The 20,720-nt window shown below is 40.7% G+C and overlaps 1 protein-coding gene across 2 annotated transcripts in view; it reads left to right on the top strand.

Moving 5' to 3' along the window:
* Positions 1-20,720, top strand: part of osbpl9 (oxysterol binding protein-like 9) — a 227,033-nt gene that overhangs the window by 38,753 nt on the left and 167,560 nt on the right. The window lies entirely within an intron of this gene.

Consider the following 20,720-nt stretch of genomic DNA (forward strand, 5'->3'; position numbering starts at 1 on the left):
TGTTGTGATCTCTTTATTACCAATTTCAACCCCTCCTCTGCATCTACATTATAAGATATCAAACATGAAGAGGATCATGCCTATTGCCTTCAGCCCTCGTGACCCAATCACTTCCTTTCCGGATCCCTGTCTCAGGATGAACCTCGGTAAGGTCACCCCTCAGCCTGCCCTTTCTTTCACACTCGCTCTCACCCTTTCGCTCTGTCTCTGTCTCTGTCTCTCTCTGTCTATATGCATGTACCCCTCCCATCTACCCCACAATGCCTGAACACTTCCATGTCCAATCCTACCTCACCTGCACCTTTAACACCTTACAACTATTATTACAATAATATCCTCGTGTACTTGGATCATTCACATTAATATATTAGCTAATCCAAGCTTATGCATTTTCTATCCTGTTGGCTGATCACCCTGACTTTGATATGGCTTATTAACCTCCTTCAATTCCAGTTGAACAGGTTCATCCTTGTGTTTAAACGCTCTCATGGCACCACTACCTCCAAACCTGCTCCACATGCCTGCAAATTCCTCCACTGCCACAAACCAACCCCTCCCCAGCTCCTGGGACATCTCCTTCCTTTTGGTCCATTATTGCTGGTTAAGTATTGAAGCATCTTATCTCTTCAACCAACTCATCCTGGAATTCTCTGTAAAACTTAGGTTTTGACCAAGCTTTTGTAAATCTTTAATTTCCTCGAGCTTGCAATTTTATTTTATACTTCTAACATTTTATATGAACTTGGGTGATTATCTTTATTATAGGTGCTGTATAAATACAGGTTGTAGCAACAATAAACTTAAATAATGAGCTAACTGAAAAAGCAGGATCTCAAGATGTTGCTTTTAGCAGTTTGTATTCTAGGATAATAGTGAATTGGTTAGTTTTTGTGCCTGAGAGTGTTAGAGAAGTTGCCTTGATTGAAACAGAAGTATCCTGGCCTAAAAGTAAATTGAGCTTTGTGGACAGCTAAGAATTTTTAAGAGAAGCATGTTTTTTGGGGACAGGGCAAATTTCTTGGTGAGTGATATCTATGGCAGTTCCATTTGAGTTGCAAGTTGATGGTGAAAAAGAGGATATCTACAAACGAGATAGTATCAAGTGGAAGGATTAGGCAACAATCCAAGTAGATCTTGTTTTGTACTCATAATGATACCGTGATGATTGCAATTTATGTTTGTTAATTGTACTTGGAGAGGAATTAATAACTGTTACAGGATTGTATTGGGCAGGAGCTAGGGAGTATTTACTGGAAAGAGCTGTTATCACGCAAGTCCTCATTTGACACATGGGAGTGGTTTAAAGATCTACTGATCAGGGGTCAGGACCAGCATGTTCCAGAAAGGAGGAAGGGCAAGGATGGCAAGGGAAGGAACCTTTATGTAACGAGGGAGGTTGTGAATTTAGTCAACAGGATAAAACAAACATATATGGAAAGATTTAGGAAACTAAAATCAAACAGGGAGCTTGTGGAATATGAGGAAAGCAGGAAAGGACTCAAGCATGGAAATAGGAGAGCGAAGAGGGGCTATGAAATGACCTTGGTAAGTAGGGTTAAAGAGAATCCCAAGGCATTCTATACATCTGTTAAAAACAAGAAGATAACTAGGCAGAGGTTGGGAGCACTCAAGGATAAAAGACAGAAGGAGTATACTTTGAGTACTTTGCATTGGTTGATTGAATTTTTTTGAATAAATAGCAAAGGAGATTGATGAGGGCAGAGCAGTAGATGTGATCTATATGGACTTCAATAAGGCATTTGACAAGGTTTCCCATGGGACACTGATTAGCAAGGTTAGATCTCATGGAATACAGGGAGAACTAGCCATTTGGATACAGAACTGGCTCAAAGGTAGAAGACAGAGGGTGGTAGTGGAGGGTTGTTTTTCAGACTGGAGGCCTGTGACCAGTGGAGTGCCACAAGGATCGGTGCTGGGTCCTCTACTTTTTGACATTTACATAAATGATTTGGATGCAAGCATTAGGGGTACAGTTCCTAAGTTTGTAGATGACACCAAAATTGGAGGTGTAGTGGACAGCAAAGAGGGTTACCTCTGATTACAGCAGGATCTGGATCAGATGGGCCAGTAGGCTGAGAAGTGGCAGATGGAGTTTAATTCAGATTAATGCGAGGTGCTGCATTTTGGCAAAGCAAATCTTAGCAGGACTTATACAGTTAATGGTAAGGTCCTAGGGAGTGTTGCTGAACAGAGAGACCTTGGAGTGCAGGTTCATAGCTCCTTGAAAGTGGAGTTGCAGGTAGATAGGATAATGAAGAAGGTGTTTGGTATGCTTTCCTTTATTGGTCAGAGTATTGTGTGCAGGAGTTGGGAGGTCATGTTGCGGCTGTACAGGACATTGGTTAGGCCACTGTTGGAATATTGCGTGCAATTCTGGTCTCCTTCCTATCAGAAAGATGTTGTGAAACTTGAAAGGGTTTAGAAAGGATTTACAAGGATGTTGCCAAGGTTAGAGGACCTGAACTACATGGAGAGGCTGAACCGGCTGGGGCTGTTTTCCCTGAAGCATTGGAGGCTGAGGGGTGACCTTTAAAGAGATTTACAAAATTATGAGGGGCATAGATAGGATAAATAGGCAAAGTCTTTTCCCTGGGGTAGGAGAGTCCAGAACTAGAGGGCATAGGTTTAGGGTGAGAGGGGAAAGATATAAAAGAGATCTATGGGACAACTTTTTCACGCAGAGGGTGGTACATGTATGCAATGAGCTGCCAAAGGAGGTGGTGGAGACTGGTACAATTACAACATTTAAGAGGCATTTGGATGGGTATATGAATAGGAAGGGTTTGGAGGGATATGGGCCGGGTGCTGGCAGGTGGGGCTAGATTGGGTTGGGATATCTGGTCGGTGTGGACGGGTTGGACCGAAGGGTCTGTTTCCATGCTGTACATCTCTATGATTCTATGGTATTCACCCAGGACAAGGAAATGGAGGATAGTGAGATTTGTGTGGAGCATGTTAATATGCTAGGGCATTTTGAGATGAAGAAATTAGTGATGTTGGATCTCTTGAAGAGCATTAAAGATGGATAAGTCTCCACGGCCTGACAGTATCTACCCCAGGTTATCAAGAGAGGCAAGAGAGGAAATGGTTAGGGCCTTGACCAAATCTTTGTATCCTACCTGACTACTGGCGAGTAGCTCATGTTCCTGTGTTCAAGACGGGAAATGGGAATAATCCAGCAAAATGAGCTGGGCACAGCTAGCCCATTGTGGCATTGATCAGATAATCTGGTTTGATTAAGTTTAGTTCAGGGATAAATTTTGACTTGATACCAGGAATATCTTCCTGGCTCCTCTTCAAAATGATATGGTGGGATATTTTACGTCCATAAAAGTGAATCCTTAGTTTCGTGTCCCCACCGAAACATGGTGACACAGTGGCTTAGTGGTTAGCATTGCAGTCTCGCAGCACTAGGAACCCAGGTTCAATCCCAACCTTGTGCGACCGTGTGGACTGTGTGCACAGACTTTTCCCCCAATGTCTGCATGGGTTTCCTCCGGGTGCTCTGGTTTCCGTCCACATTCCAAAGATGTGCAGGTCAGGTGGATTGGCTATGCTAAATTGCCCATAGTGTCAGGCACATTACTCAGAGGTGAGTCTTGTATTGATGGCTGGGAAGATATTGGAGAGCATTCATAGAGATAGGATTTCCACACATTTGAAAAAGCATGGCCTAATTAGGGACAGTCAGCATGACTTTAAGCGGATCAAGTCACATCTTAGTAACTTAAATACGTTTTTTGAGCAGGTGACGAAGGTGATTGATGGGAGTAGAGTAGTGGATGTGGTTTATTCGGATTTTAGTAAGATTGAGATGTGTAGAATCCACGGTGATTTGACCCCTTGAATTCAGACTTGCTTGTCCATCGAAGGCAGAAAGTTGTGGTGGAAGGTTGTTTTTCTGGCTGGAGGTCCATGACTAACGGTGTTCCTCAGGAATCTGTACTGGACCTCTGGTGTTTGTGTTCTATATAAATGACTTGGATGAAGTAAATGGAGATAGCTGATTTGGTAACTTTTTAGATGATACAAAGATTAGTGAAATTGTGGATCGTGTAGAAGGTTGTCAAAGGATACAGCAATATATGGATCAGTTGCAGATATGAGCGGAGAACTGGCAGATGGAGTTTAATCCAGGCAAGTGTGAGGTGCTGGACCTTTGGAGATCCAATGTTAAAGAATAGTCTGCAGTTAATGGCAGGGCCCTTACCAGCATTGATGCATAGAAAGATCTTGGAGTTCAAGTGCATAGTTCCTGAAAATGGCCACACAGGGTGGTAAAGAAGGTGTATGGTATGTTTGCTTTTATTGGTCGGACAATTGAGTATAAGAGTCAGGATGTCATGTTGCAGCTTTATAAGAGCTTGATAAGGCCACGCAGGAAAAACGTGGAGGCCTTGGAGAAGAGGTTTACCAGGATGCTAGCTGGATTAGAGGGTAGAGCTATAAGGAGAGGCTAGAAAAACTTGTTGTTTTCTCTTGAGCGGCAGAGGCTGAGGAGAGACTAGATAGAAATCTATAAAATTATGAGATGAATAGATAGAGTTTGTGGTCAGAATCTTTTTCCCAGAGTTGAAATGTCTAAAACTAGGGAGCATGCATTTAAGGTGAGAGGGGGAAAGTTCAAAGGAGATGTGAGGAGCAAACTTTTTACCCAGAGAGTGGTATGTGTTTGGAACGTGCTGCCAGGGATGGTTGCGGAGGCAGATCAGACAGAGGTGTTTAGATAAACTCCTGAACATGTGAAAGATATGGACCAAGGGCAGGCAGAAAGGATTAGTTTAATTTGTTGTCCTGTTCAGCACAACATCGTGGACTTAAGGGCCTTGTTCCTGTGCTGTACTGTTCTATGTTATATGATTGTGTATTACATTTACCAGATGTCCTCATTCGTTTGAAACTAAAGGAAGTTATGACTAATTTGCCTTTGCATAGTGCCTTTCCCAACCTCACGATGCCCCAAAGCCAATGAAGTCCTTCAGAATTGTCATCACTGTCGTAAAGTAGAAAATGGGACAGGCGATTAGGCACAGCTAGCTCCATGAAACCCCTTGTGGCACTGATCAGATAATCTGGTTTGATTAAGTTTAATTCAGGGATAAATTTTGACTTGATACCAGGAATAGCTTCCTGGCTCCTCTTCAAAATGAGACGGTGGGATATTTTATGTCCATAAAAGTGAATCCTTAGTTTAGCGTCCCCACCGAAATATAGGGTGACTCAGTGGTTAGCATTGCATTCTCACATCACTAGGGAGCCGGGTTCAATCCCAGCCTTGGGGTGACTGTGTCAACTCCACACAGACATTCCCCCAGTGTCTGCGTGGGTTTCCTCCCACATTCCAAACATGTGCAGGTCAGGTGGATTGGCTACGCTAAATTGCCCGTAGTGGCAGCTATAATTTGGTTGTCAGCATAATTTTTTGTGCATTGAGGATTATTTAGAAGATGCTGTGCTGTCACTGTATCTCATCTAATGTTGGATACTGGAAGTTGTGGAAGCAAAGACTGGTTGAGTATATTTAGTATCTTGTTGCATACAGCCAAAGAACTATGCCGTTTAATATGATTTGCCAGTCTTTGGGGCGTATGATCTTTTTACTTAGGTGACATCAAAATTCAAATTCTATCACTCAGTAGGAGCGTCAAACTGCTAGCTTAATCCATTGCTTAAACTTTTGATTAACCTACTCTTCCAGGTTAATAAGATAAAATGGGCAGTTTTCAGGGCCAGAATTGATGCCTTGGGCCTTTCACAAGACGGTTAGAAATGGATCATTCCTTGTTCCAAGTTTTCTTTTCACTGTCGACTCTAAATTTATCTAACAAACTTAGGCTACCTATTACGATTCATGGACGTCTAATGCCTTATCTTATTCTCCCTGATTTATGACATAGCAAAACCAAACCATGGTAGATGAATGAATCTCAACTCCTGATCACATGAAGTAATGTTTGGTGTTGGGTGTGGTGAAGGAGGAGTTCCCCACTTGTTGGAATCATACTTTGCTTAAAGATTTATGATGGTTGGATGTCAGTCGTCTCAGATCTAGGACATCGCTGTGGGTGTTACTAAGGGTAGATGTTTTCTATTCAGCCTGTTAATAGATGTAGATACACACCTGAAGAGCAGGTGAAACTTGAACCCATCCTTTTGCTGCAGAGATAAGACCATAAGAAATAGGAGTGGAAGTAAGGCCATTTGGCCCATCGAGTCCACTCTGGCATTCAATCATGGCTGATGGGCATTTCAACGCCACGAGGAATACTACCACTGCACTACAAGAGCCACAAATGTTGTGCTGTATTAAGAACAATGTATAGGTTTTGAACTTTTTGATTTTGAGTGTTAAGAAGGGTAATTCATAGTAATTATGAGATGTTCTTGTGTGTTTGCTGTCAAGTGGTCTGGAAACTAATGTGTTTTATAACTTTTGAAGTGAAGAGGTTTTGGATGAGTAATTTGTGCATTAGAAGAAGTAGAAGGGAAAAAAAACATCCTTTTCTCCTTTTTTCTTAACAGCACAGAAAAGAAATTAGCTGTTTGGCCCACGTGTTGTGCCAAACATGACACCAAATGAAACTAATCCTTTCTGCCTGCCCTTGGTCCATATCCTTCTATTTCCCTTGCACATTTATGTGCTTATCTAAAAGTCCCTTAAATGCCCTTATCGTATTTGCATCCATCACCACCCTGGCATTGCATTCCAGACTTCTACCACTCTGTTATCCAAAAAAAAGCTTGCACCTCACACCTCCTTTGAACTTTCTCCCCTCACCTTAAATGCATGCCTCCTAGTTTAGACATTTCAACTCTGGGTAAAATATTCTGGCCACCAACCCTATCTATGTATCTCGTAATTTTATAGACTTCTATCAAGTCTCTCTTTAGCCTAGCCTGAATTTTTCTAGCCTCTCCTTATGGCTCATAACCTCTAATCCAGGCAGCATTCTGGTAAATCTCTTCTGCATCCTCTCCAAAGCCTCCACATCCTTCCTGTAATGTGGCAACCAGAATTGAATGCATTTCTCTAAGTGTGGCCTTATCCAAGTCTTAGAAAGCTGCAACATTACTTCCTGACTCTTGTACTCCATTCCCCAACCAATTAAAGCAAGCATGCCGTATACCTTCTTTACCATCCTGTGGCCACTTTTGAGGATCTGAGATCTGAAATCTGAATACAGGCTGGAGTAACTAGTTGTTGTCAGGAACAACCATTCAATGCATGCTCTTACTAACATAGGCAGCAATAAGTTGTCTTCTTAATGCAAATAACATGACAAAATGGCTTCTAGGCTACAAGTTGACAATTCTGCTTAAAGCTACATAAAATGGCTTTTAACCCTGCTAAAAGCTGAACTAACCACAATCTGTCTCGACAGAGATTAGCAGATAGTGCTTCCTTTACAGCATAGAACTAGCTAGACGATATAAGACATTGCTAGCCATCCTATCTGACCTTGCAAGTGCAGGTGCAGAGACTGGGTTTGCCAGATAGGAGTACTTGGATTTTTGAAAACAAGGTTGGTTCCCAGGAAATATCATTGGGCTAAGTTTCTGTCAATGAAGTCATTTCATGAAAATTGATTTGGTAATTGTTTGAATATGCTCTGTAATGATGGCCTGTACTTCTTTCAAAAAAGGTATAAAAATGTCTTTATTTTAAGCCATGTGCTCAGTTTCTGTGAGGAACACAGAAGTGTTTAATCTCTGTGTTACTGGACAATCTGATGGCCAAGATTGAATAAAGCCCCCCCACCCGCGCCCCCCAATCCAGATCTTCACTTTCAGGAACTATGGTCTGAAACCCCAAGATCCTTCTGTACATCTGTGCCATTCAGAGTCCTGCCATTAACTGCATACTTTTCCTCAACATTTCATCTCAGCAAGTCCAGCACCTCACACTTGACCAGATTAGACTTCATCTGCTATTTTTCTGCCCATATCTGCAACTGATCTAAATCCTGTTGTATCTTTGACAACCTTCTGCACTATCCTCTTAGCATAATTGAGTGACAGAGATCCAGAAAGTCACTCAATTTTTGTGAGACAAGAACAGAAATTGCTGAAGAAACTCAGCAGCTCATGTCCACAGAAAGCAGAGTCAATGTTTTCGGCCCAATTACATTGTGTGCCAGAGTAGATCAACCCGCCAGTAAGAAATTGAGCTAGAAACTGCATTTTGGAAACTCATAAGTTTGCTCATAAATTAAATTAACAGTGAGTAGTTTGCAATTATCTGTTGGTGTCTTGCAGAGAAGTTCCAGCTGAAGATAAAGCATCCCAGCTTGAGTCAGAAGTCTTAATGTGGAGATAGTGGTGACTGTTCACTGAGGTTTGCTTGTTAGGATGTTGGTGGGATAAAAGGAATAATGTGAATTTGAATCTTTTTTTTGGTATTTGTAATGAAGTCGTTCCAATGTTTTTGTCTAGTGTGGCATAGTTGAATAAATGTTTTATTTTGTGTTACACTGAGGTTCTTGTGAATGTGTTCAGGAACTGATCTCCATTTTTACTTTAAAAGAAAGCAAAGTTAGGTTCCTAAATGCCAGAATTAATTATGGGCTCTGAATTGTTATGACCCTATAACTACTGTTAATACATTAGAATTGTTTTGTGCTGTCTCCAAGCAATGAGGTTTGACTTTGAGGAGAAGAGGTTGTAAATTTAAACTAATTGTAACCATTATCTTAAGCATATAGTAACATTTTAAATTAGCAGCATCTGCATGTGGGCATGCTTTACTTGATTTCGGGTTCCATGCTGGGCACCTCCACTTTTTTGGTTTTTATCTCTTCTGTGATTCCTCTGGTATTTGCCTGCAGCAGATATTTCTGAAATAATTATAGAGTCAAAGAGTCATAGAGATGTATGACACTGAACCAGACCCTTCAATCCAACTCGTCCATGCTGACCAGATATCCTAAATTAATTTAGTCCCATGAGCCAGCACTTGGCCCATATCCCTCTAAATCCTTTCTATTCAAATACCCATCCAGATGCCTTTTAAGCCTTCTAATTGTACCAGCCTCCACCACTCCCTCTGGCAGTGTATTGCATACACAACCACCCTCTGCATGAAAACATTGCTCCTTAGTTCCCTTTAAAATCTTTCCTCACTTGCTGAAAACCTTTGCCCTCTAGTTCTGGACTCCCCACCCCCAGAGAAAAGACCTTTTCTGTTTTCCCTATCCATGCATATCATGATTTTATAAACTTCTATAAGGTCACTCCTCCGCCTTCAATCTCTGTGCTGGTTTGAATCTGCCTTCTTGCCTCCTATTGTTGTTACTTACTGCTGGATTCTTGGTAGTTTGCCAGACTCTATTCCTTAATTCTGAACATGGATTTCTTTATTTTGTACTTCCCTCAGTTTATTTTACTGCTTCCATGTGCGTTGCCTGGCATTCTTCCCAAGGCCCAGGGAAACTTTAAGTAAACACTTTAATAAAAATCATATCACTTAAATGACGTCTTTGATAATTTCCTAGCTGTGGTTTCTGAGCTTCAACCAGGTAACTGCACTGCACGGAGGTTCCAATTAATTGACTACAGACAGTTCATAAATGGAAATATTAAGTTAAAATTTGAAACCAACCAGAAATCCTGTGTTGCACTCAATTCTGGACTCCCACACCATTGGGAACATCCTTTCTCCATCTAACCTGAGTTCATAGGTTTCCAATAAGGACCCCTCATTCTTCTAAATTACAGTGAATTCAATATTAGCTGATTCAACCTCTCCTATGTAAGTTCTGCCATCCCACATATCAGGTTGCACTCCACTGATAGCAAGAACATCCTTCCTCAGATAAGGAGACCAAAACACTGCACAATATTCCATACGTGGCCTCACCGATGTTCTCTTTTTGAGCATTGATTCAATCCTGATTTTAACCATTACTACTCTTGTTACTGCATCTCCAATCCCATTCTGCAATTTAAAGTTAAGATTTAAGTTAAAATACAGTTTTCTTTATAATAGCATCCACTATGTTGTCCCCCATATTGTAGGTCCTAAATGTTTGCATCCTTAAGCTAGAGATTCCAAATCATTATCTCAATGATTTCAAATTTTCCTACTTCCTAGTTAGCTGAGTATTCCTCTTGAGACTTTAAAAATTTCTGTCTTGCAGCCTACCTCTTGCTTGCCTCCCTTGTAGTATGCCACTCTTGCCCCACCTGCCCATCTCCTCACCCAAAGCCATGCAGTCTGTTGGTCCCTGCAGAAAGATCGTTCCCAATCTCAATCTGTCCATTCTACTTAAGTGAGAAACTTAATGCCTCAGTTGAGAATGAGGTTGTAGATGTCAGATAAACTGGAGCCAGTGGTTAGTTGGAGAGAAATGGTTGCATCTAGTAATTCTGGTCTCCTAATTTAGCTGCCATAATTTCCAAGGCCAAGGACCTCTCTCAAGGCAAAGTTAAGTTTTGTTATGTCACTAGGTAAACTCTCCTGCTTAATTTAAACCAACAACACAGAAAAGATTTATCCATGCAGTAATCTGTGAAAATTTGAGAGGCCAAGAACTATTTAAGGTAAAAGTTAACAACTTTTTATTTCTTAAAGTATAACAGAGAATAATTAACTAACAACTATTTACAACTCCTTCCTCTAACCTATCTCTTACTTGCCGTTCTATAATACTAGTCAGATAAAACCCCTGATTAAGATTTACTGAAAAATTCAAATTTCAAAAGCAGTCAAATCTTATTTTACATCTTCCTCTGTAGATTTTCTCTCCAGGTCAGCATTGATGTTTTTCTCTTTGCAAACTGCTTCTCTAGACAGGTGCCTCTCAAAGAGTTTTGACGAGCAGCCCACATCTGTTGGTCTTTTGGCAGTTCTCCCCCAGTTGTTCAATTTTTCCCAGTCTTATACCCCCCCACAGCATCGGATTGTGTCATTGGCTTTTAATACTGTCAATATACTAAATTCAGACTTGATTGGGTTTGGTTTTTTTTAGGGTATAATTTAAACTGATTGGCCTATTTCAAATTTGTTTTTGTTTCCAAGCAACCAGCTACACTAGCTGCTAGCTATAGTGTAACTGCTAGGTTACATTATATCTTGTCCAGAACACTTGATGCTGTTAGGTAGTTCTGCTCGTTTTGAACTTTCTTTAAGGTACAGTACACTCACATCTTCATAACAATTTAAAATTTACTGTGCTTAATAATATTGGAAATGAGAAATCGACCTCTTTAGTGCAGGTTGATTGTTGAAGAATTAAATATCATCTGACCTAAACCTTCCTATTTTTGACAAGCTACAATTTACTTTTAAATATCACAAAAGAGAATAGCTAAGAGCAGTATTAAGTGACCAATAAGAAAACAAAGGAGCTGAGTACAAAGGGTATCTGTATTTTGATGGAATAATACACAAGATGGTAGTGAGGGGCTTATGTCATTGAGGATGGAATGAGTATCAGGTGTGTCTTGTCTATAGTGTTGTGTTGAGTGTACGGTTGTTGATGTTCACTTAACTGAGTGCGGGCTATTGTCTGTCAAGAGGGTTTCCCTGCCCTTATGATGGCAGCAGATCAAGTCCTTTAGTAGGACTCCCAATCTGGAAGACAGAAAAAATTGCAGCTGTTAGGCATGCAAGATGAGAACATTTTCCAGCAGCTTGTTGAGAAGTTTTAGATATGAGGCTATGACTTTGCCTGATAGTGAGTTAGTGGGGAAAGCTCACAGCAACATGCTGGGATCAGTCTGAGCACCGGGATCAGTTGACCAGACAAGAGGTGATTTGCACAAGACCACTGGGCTTAGTTGGCCAGACAAGGGGTACGTGAAAAAGACCACAGCAGGTAACAAGTTTGAGTGTAAGTCCACAGGATATCAGAGTGTAGGAACTTCCCACAGCAGGGAAAGTGACAAGCTGCAGAATCAATCTGCCTGAACATTAGATGACTACTACCGATGGCAGCTGCACATGGTGATGGTAACTCCGACCTCATTAATCATGAAGTGCTTAGACAGGCTGGTCATGGACCAAGTCAGTACCAGTCTCCCAGCCGTACTCAATCCCCTACAATTTACTTACTGACATAACAGGTTGATAGTATATGCCATATCTCCAGCCCTGCACTTACCCCTGGAATATCTGGACAATAAAGTCACTGAGGTCAGACTCCTGCTCATTGACTACAGCTGTGCCTTCAATACAGTTAACCCCTTCAGACTGATCTCAGAGCTCCTTGACTTTGGTCTTGACTGTGCAGTGCAACTCGATCCTCTGCTTTCTGACTCAGAGTGCAATAGGAGATAGGTAACTGCATCTCCACCATGATAACACCCAACACTGCAACCCCCAAGGTACTGCCTGTACACCTGTGAGTGTTTTGCCAAATTCAAATGAATGCCATCTACAAGTTCGCTGACAAGCCCACCTTAGTAGGATGGATATCTAACAAAAAGTCAGAATACAGCAGGGAGATAGAGGGCCTGGTGATGTGGTGTAATGAGACCAACCTCTCAATGTTGACAAAAGTAAAGAACTGATCATTCCCCCAGATGCACACACAGACACATACAATCATGTTCTTTGGAGTGACAAAAACCGAAATCCTGTCCTGGGCTTCCCACGTAGCTGCAACAGTCAAGAAGGTACAGAAACGTCTCCTCTTCCGCAGGTGACTCACGAAATTTGGCATGACCGTAAGGATTCTTGCCAACACCTACAGATGCACCATTGAAAGCAGACTGTTTGGGTGCATAATAGCCTGGTATGGCAACTGCTCTGGTCAGGACTGTAAGAAACTACAGAAAGTTACCTGCACAGTCCAGACCATCACTGAAGCCAACCTTCCATCCCTGGACTCCACTTACACAACTCGCTACTGTGGAAAGGCTGCCAACATCATCAAAAAACCTGTTGCACCCCAGTCAGGATCTCCTACAACCTCTTCCATAAGGCAGAAGGTACACAAATCAGAACATGCACCAGAAGGTTAGGGACAGCTTCTTCCTGGCCATTATTAGATTGATGAGGAGACTGTTGAGCCCAAATAATACTGATGTTGCTAACGTTGATCTTGCTGAGCGCACGTCCTGTGCAATGTAACATGTATTCTTTTGTCTTGAGAGTCTTTTTGATTTGTATGCCCTTGCTTATTACGATCTGCCTGTACAGCTCATAACCAAAATTTTTTCACTCATTTACTGTCCTGTGGACAAAAGTACAATCAAGCGTTGAGCATGGAAGAATAAGGGTGCGATCACTATCATTGAAAGGCTTCAACAGCAGGAGCTTTGCCCAGCCAGTATTACTGAGGGTCATGTTTCAGGAGAAAGGCTGTTTCAGAGCAATATCAGGAGCACGATAAAGCTAAAAGCAGATCACAACAGTTTGGAAGTGCCAAGGGATTTGAAGATGCTGAGGAGTGGGATGAATTTTTTTTGAACGGTATAGTAGATCTGTAGATTAGGGTTTCTGGTACCCATATATAACACACCCACTGTAGAACTTGTGCTCCCCTTCCACAGATCCAAAAGCTGTGTTTTGTCAACATTGTGTTTAATGATGAGGAATCTAATTTTAGTGCAGCTGCACAGTCCATTCCTTCAGATTCCATGCATTTCTAATGATTGCTACTCCTTACCATAGTGGGGAGATCACCTAATGTTCAGTGTATCGTTACTGAGCATTCTTCATTCTTGATGCTGGTTTGAAATTTAATGCAGCTTTTTCTTCACTCCTGTTGTCCATTTTTACAAAAAAATTATTCTTGGGCTGTGTGCATCACTGACTCATCCAGCCATCCCAAGTTACCCTTGAGAAGGTGATGGTGAGCTGCCTTCTTGAATCAATTTTGTTTAGGAAGTGCCACATTGCCAGTGGGTGGGAGTTATATCTCCAAACATCTTGATTTATTGGTGTATAAATTCCTATGACTTAGTATGCTTATTTCAAAATATGTTTTTCCAGTGACCAGTGCACTAACATTGTATAAGATTTCCTTTTCCATTCCTGAGAAAGAGCTTAATCGAAAATGTTCTCTTTTTGAGTAATTGATATTTATTGCCAATATTTTCTGATTTTTGAATAACATTTGTCTTAAAAGGCAATTTGTACAATTGTGCTATGTTTGTGCATGTGTTTGTGTCTGTATGTTTAGCCCCACAAGTACATCTATCGAATACTCAGGGAAAACCAAGACATAAATTTTGCCATTATGGAGGAACTATTGCCTGCAAAAGTAATGCTTATTTTTGTGCACCTTTTGAAGTATGCCCCTTGCCTCTTACATCTGACAGTGTAAAGAATGTGTTGCTGGAAAGCACAGCAGGTCAGGCAGCATCCAAGGAGCAGGAAAATCAATGCTCCGGGCCAGAGCCCTTCACCAAAAAGGAAGCTGGGAGCCTTGGGGGTGCAGCCCCTCCCATTTATCTCTCCACCTCCTTATACTGTTGAATTTTCTTGCTTCAGATTTTCAGCATCTGCATTTTTTTTTGTTTTGTTGTACTTAGTATGGAATTGTTTCTTTTAAATTGAGCTGGTATTACCCAAAAGATACCTCCTGTGTTTCCACCTAACGTCTTGAATGACCTGCTGAGTGTTTGTTTCATTTGAGTAATGTTGTTGCTGGTGTATGCGGTAGCTGAAAACTTTGAGAGGATGGCAAGTTAGGGGCATGTTTTCTTGTGACGACTGTTATCTGAAATATAATGTTAGTCAGGATTATTCCTGGCTTTGTCCAAGTTTAATATTCAATTAAGAAATGTTCCATGATTAGATTAGATTAGATTAGATTACTTACAGTGTGGAAACAGGCCCTTCGGCCCAACAAGTCCACACCGACCTGCCGAAGCGCAACCCACCCATACCCCTACATATACCCCTTACCTAACACTACGGGCAATTTAGCATGGCCAATTCACCTGACCCGCACGTCTTTGGACTGTGGGAGGAAACCGGAGCACCCGGAGGAAACCCACGCAGACACTGGGAGAACGTGCAAACTCCACACAGTCAGTCGCCTGAGGCAGGAATTGAACCCAGGTCCCTGGCGCTGTGAGGCAGCAGTGCTAACCACTGTGCCACTGGATGGTTTGAACCAGTTGGCATTTCTGCCTCTTGTTCTTGCTTTTGCCGCAACCCTCTGTTCCCAGGCCCCAATCAACCATGATTAAATAGTTGGTAATGTTATATGTTAGTACTAAATTCAGTGAAAATAAGCTCTGACAATCTTTCAGAATAGTTCTAAATGAGGGACAGCTGTGTGGGAGATGATATTTTTTTTTGTGTGGAGTTTGGGTGCTAAATCTATCATATTTGTTGGGTTTATAATCTCCACAGAAATTTGACATGGTATTCACAATGGAACAGGGTGAGTTGGAGATTCTGCATTCACTTCTGATAAATTTCAGTTGAGATACTTGAATTCAGTGGAGAATCTTCTGACCCTCTGTGTTACTAACTCTTCACTTGATGAGTAAAGGTGTTCGCTGAAAGAAAATTGTTAAACCTGGCCAGCCAGTTTCATTAAGCTGTTGATAACTATATAAATCATTTTAAATAACCCTTAACTTTGATCCTGCTCATGACTAGATATTAAATAGGTTTGCTAGCCAGGGTATCTGAACCGTACAGATAACTTCCTTCTATTCTAGCAAATTATCATTCAGCTGTTGTGTCCGATTGGACATAACATCACTAAAGTGGTTTCTTAATGCTTCAGTTGGCACTCATCCACAGATTCAATCAATATGCACATCGACCTGGACCCAATATACCGACCACTGCAACGGACAGCTGGAACTGACAACTGGAAGCGGCAGATTCAAACCACTACAAATGCTGGAGGAAACATCACAGAAGCGCTTCACAGGAGGCACCCAAACACTGAGGATGTCACCTAGACAGGGGACGATATGTCTGCAACACAAATTCCCAACTCGGAGAACAGAACCACAACAATGAGCACCCGAGCTACAAATCTTCTCACAAACTTTGAACAACAAAGTAGTATTTTAAAAGACTTTCCCAACACTATTTATCACAGAGATTCAAATCCTAAGAAATTACTCTTCCATATAATTTTTTAAAAGAATTCTACTTAACTCTTCTTCCCAATTTATGTCCTGTAAACTGTAGAATCAGTCTACTCGAATACCCACAAAATTGAGAGCTTAAGTTCTTTCATCTTATAATAAACTGCAGATTTCCAGCAAAACAATCCTGGGCCCACAAACCCCTGAAGAAATTATACCAGACTCGAAATATTAACTCTCTGTTTCTGTCTGCCCAACTTGCTGAATTTCTCCAGTGGTGTTCGTTTCAGATAGGTTTATAGTGTCAATTGTATTTAGAATGACTATTTTATTTCATAAAAAAAATTCCAAATCTCTTTATAACTTTGGACAAGTAATATCAAACTAATGTGATATTTCATATTGGGATTAATCAGTAGAAAATCCTTAAAGGTCTACATTCATTGATTGTAGCAGAAGTTTATAACAATCCTCAGTATTTACAAGATGGACAAGGCTGTTAATTTATTAATGCATTTAGATTTTCAGAAGTTTAGTAAGGTAAGAGTCTATAGTGTTGGAAGTAATATGTGAGCATAGATGGAGGATTGGCTAGCCAATAGAACACATTTGGGACAAAGGAGGTATCGTCAGGATGACATCCTGTAACCAGTGATTTACCACAAAGATCTGTGCTGGGGCTGCAATTATTTACAATACGTATTAATGACTTGGATGAGGACAATGCGTGTAGTATAGCCAAGTTTGCAGATGACACAAAAGTAGTTGAGAAGGCAAGTCGTGAGGATGATACAAGAGGCTGCAGAGGGATACAGACAGATTAAGTGACTGGGGAAAAACACTTGGCACGTAAAATATAATGTCAGGGGTTGTGTACTTTTGCAGGAAGACTAGAGTAGCTGAATTTTATTTAAATGCACGAAGACTGCATAAAACTACAGAACAGAGGGATGTGGGGGTCCTCATCTGTGAATTATGAAAGGCTAGCATCCAAGTTTAGCAGGTGCTAGGAAAAGTCCATGAAATGTTGTCCTTAATTTCTTGGAAATGGGATATACAAGTAGGGATGTTTTGCTAAAACTGTACAAGGCACTAGTCAGGCTACAGCTGGAATACTGAGAACAGTTTTGGGCCCCATACTGACATTGGAGGCAGTCCAGAGAGGATTTGCATGGCAGATACCTGGCATGAAGAGGCTGTGTCTTAAGAGGAAATCTTATGTAGATTGGGTCTGTACTCGTTGAAAATTAGAATGAAAAGTGAACTTATTGAAATATAGAAGATTCTTTAGTGACTTGACATGGCATAATCTTGGAAAAGAGTTTGCACATTTAAGACTGAGCTGAGGAGGATTTTTTTTCTTTCAGGTGATTGTGTATCTGTGGAATTCTGTTGAGACTGGATTATTAAGTGTTTTCAAGGCTGATGTAGACAAATTTTTAATGAGAAAGAGAATCTAGGGTTATTGGGAGAAAGTCAGGAAATTGAGTTTAGAATTATCCATTCAACCAGCCAATATCTCATTGAATAGCGAAACCAACTTGATGGATAGAATGCCTACTTCTGCTCTCACGGTCAGATATTCCGATGCAGTTAGCCCATTCAGCCTTTGGTAAAAGTCGAAAGGGATTGTATAGTTCCAAAGCTAAGCACCCACCAAGTGAAGTTAAGCCTAATACAAAAGATATATTTAGGTTTTTTTTTGTTTCTGTATTATCATGATACTAAACTCATAACTTTTATGCTGGTGCACCCTGTACTCTGAATCAACATTTTCTTCATACTTATTTGATCACAACATCAATCTTCTCTGAATCTTGAAATTAAAATAACATTTCTATTGAATACATAATTTAACACATGTGGTACATAATTTATTGATAAAATCATGACCCTAATTAACGATCACATTCCAAAGTTGAACTTCAGTACATCTCCAGCTTTGCAGAACTATGTGATATTTATTTAATAGTTCATTTTTACTGATTGTAGGTAAATTAGGTCAAGGAGAAATTAACTGTGGGTCACCAGGGTTACTGAAGTCAGGCATTTACTCGATATGACTGGTTCATTGATCTTTGATGCACTGCATTCTTTTTATCTTTCCTGCTATGGTACAGTGGATTATCTTGTTAAGTTGTGCAATGATGATTTTGGAAGTGCTGATGAAATAAACTATCTTGGATTGTGGAAATTTACGAAATAAAGTGCTTTACAAACTAAGATTTTATATGTGATTATAAAAGTTTATTTAAGAATGCTGCAATATTCTCCGGTGCCTTGAAATGCATTTTGTTCTTGTCAGACTATATCACCACTGGCAAGTTTCTATCCTGACTCAGAACTATATCATGGCTCTTTCACTGTCACTGGGTGAAAATGCGTGAGCTTACTTCCTCACAGCACCATGGGCCTACCTACACACATTGACAGCTACCATTCAAAATGACAGTACTGTGAGTATAGGAGTTTGGAGGTTATATTGCAGCTGTACAGGACATTGGTTCGGCCATTATTGGAATACTGTGTGCAACTTTGGTCTCTCTGCTTTAGGAAGGATTTATGAAACTTGAAAGGGTTCAGAAAAGATTTACAATGATTTTGCCACAGGTTGGAGGGTTTGAGCTATAGGGAGAGGCTGAATAGCATGGGGCTATTTTCCCTCGAGCATCAGAAGCTGAGAGGTGGCATTGAAGAAGTTTATAAAGTCATGAGCAGTATGGATACGATAAATACACAGGTCTTTTCCCTGAGGTTGGGGAGTCCAAAACTATAGGGCACAAACTATAGGTTTAAGGTGAAAGGGGCAAGGTTTAAAAGCAACCTAAGGGGTAACTTTTTCACGCAGAGGGTGGTGCACATAGGGAATGAGCTACAAGAGGAAGTGGTGGAGGCTGGTACAATTACAACACTTTAAAAGGCATGGGTATTTGAATAGGAAAGGTTTAGAGAGACATAGGCCAACTGCTGCCAAATGGGACTAGTTTTATCATTGATATCTGGTAGGCATGGACAAAAGCTTCTGTTTCTGAGCTGTACATCCATAATGACTCTGGCAGCTGACCACTGCTTTCTTGAAGACATTTGGAGAAGGGCATTAAAAGCTGCTGTGACGAGTGATCTGTTCCCCATAACTCTGGTTTCCCGCCAATGTGGTTTACAGGGCTCTCAACCGCATCCAACCTTTTACCTGTGCTTCTGTCCTTGCCCCTTTCCATCACTCACAACAATGAGCACCCAACGTGGCCTACTCTACATTGGAGAAACTAAACGCAGACTAGGTGACCACTTTACAGAACATCTCCAGTCCATGTGCAAGCATGACCTCGACTTTGCTGTAGCTAGTAATTTTAACACAGCATCTTGTTTGCATACCTGCATGTCTGTTGTCAGTATGGTGCAATGGTCTAGTGAACCACAACACAATAACTGGAGGATTTACATCTCATCTTAAACTAGGCGGTTTAGAATCTTCTGGGCTCAATATTCCTCCCATTGACTGACCCTCTACCTGTGTTCAGCTATCCTGATCTCCCCCCACCCCAAAACCCACCCACTCCCACCTTTGCCTATAGCTCCCCTTAAACCCACCTCCAGTCCTGAAGAAGAGTTATATCTGAAATAGCCTGTTGCTACCTGGCTTGCTGTGTTCTTCCAGCCTCCTGCCTGTCTACCTTTCATTCCAACATCTGCAGTTTTTTTTGTTTCAATATTGAGTTAAGCAGTTTCAAACTGTGAATCCATTCCTTCACTTTCTTTTAGCTTTGCTTGTTACATTCTCTGCTACCCTGTCTCCCCTTCCCCCAACCCAGTATGATGTTTGTTCTTTCAAACGTTTGACAGCTAGACACACTATTGTTCTGTCATTCTCACATTCCCATCACTAGATCTGTAGTGTCAACATTCTTTCTGACCCCTACAACCACTGGTTTTAAAAAAACAGAAAAGCTGTGAATAGTCAGCAATTAACCTTTGGTGAGAAATGAGTTCCAGTTATGGAAGTCAGCCAGTTGAATCTCAGTGGTTAAAACATCTTGTTCTACACATTCCCCTTGTGAGTCTACCATAGTAAGGTGAAACAAGTATTCAAGCGTGTGTTACCTTTATTGAAAATTTCTTCAAGCTTCTAAATTCATTCTCTTTGTTTTCCAATTAAGATGTATGTAATGTAATGATGTAACTGGTGCTAAAGACCTTTGACCAAAATAGTAACTTAGTACTTTAAAACCAAAGTTTTAATTACTGAATAATGGAAGATCTAATGTTCTTATTAATTATTTTTTTGATGTAGAATGTCAGTTCAACCATCTTTTCACTGTCTTTTTTTTAATTTTGAGGTTTTGAGCAAATAAAACAGCATTCCTCCCATTTTCCAGACCCAAAAGATCAAAATGATGGAAGTTTTTTTTTCTCTCTTCTCATTCATTGAATCCAGTGTCAAGTGAAACATAATCTGTCTCATATAGGATATACCACTCAATATCCTCATCAGAAACTTGGTAAAACTTGCCTTGATTGATACATGCATTAAGTTTTCACTTGAAGGATGCATCATTTCAAAATACAACATTCACAACAAATAGCCTGAGCTTGAAATCAGTAGTCCGCCCTATCATCTTAGCCCTAGCCCTGACTCTAATCCTCTTGCATATTTTTTACATACTGTATAAAAACTTGAAATTGGATGAAGGATAGAG

The sequence above is a fragment of the Hemiscyllium ocellatum genome, chromosome 9 (genome assembly GCF_020745735.1).
Source record: "Hemiscyllium ocellatum isolate sHemOce1 chromosome 9, sHemOce1.pat.X.cur, whole genome shotgun sequence".
NCBI lineage: Eukaryota > Metazoa > Chordata > Chondrichthyes > Orectolobiformes > Hemiscylliidae > Hemiscyllium > Hemiscyllium ocellatum.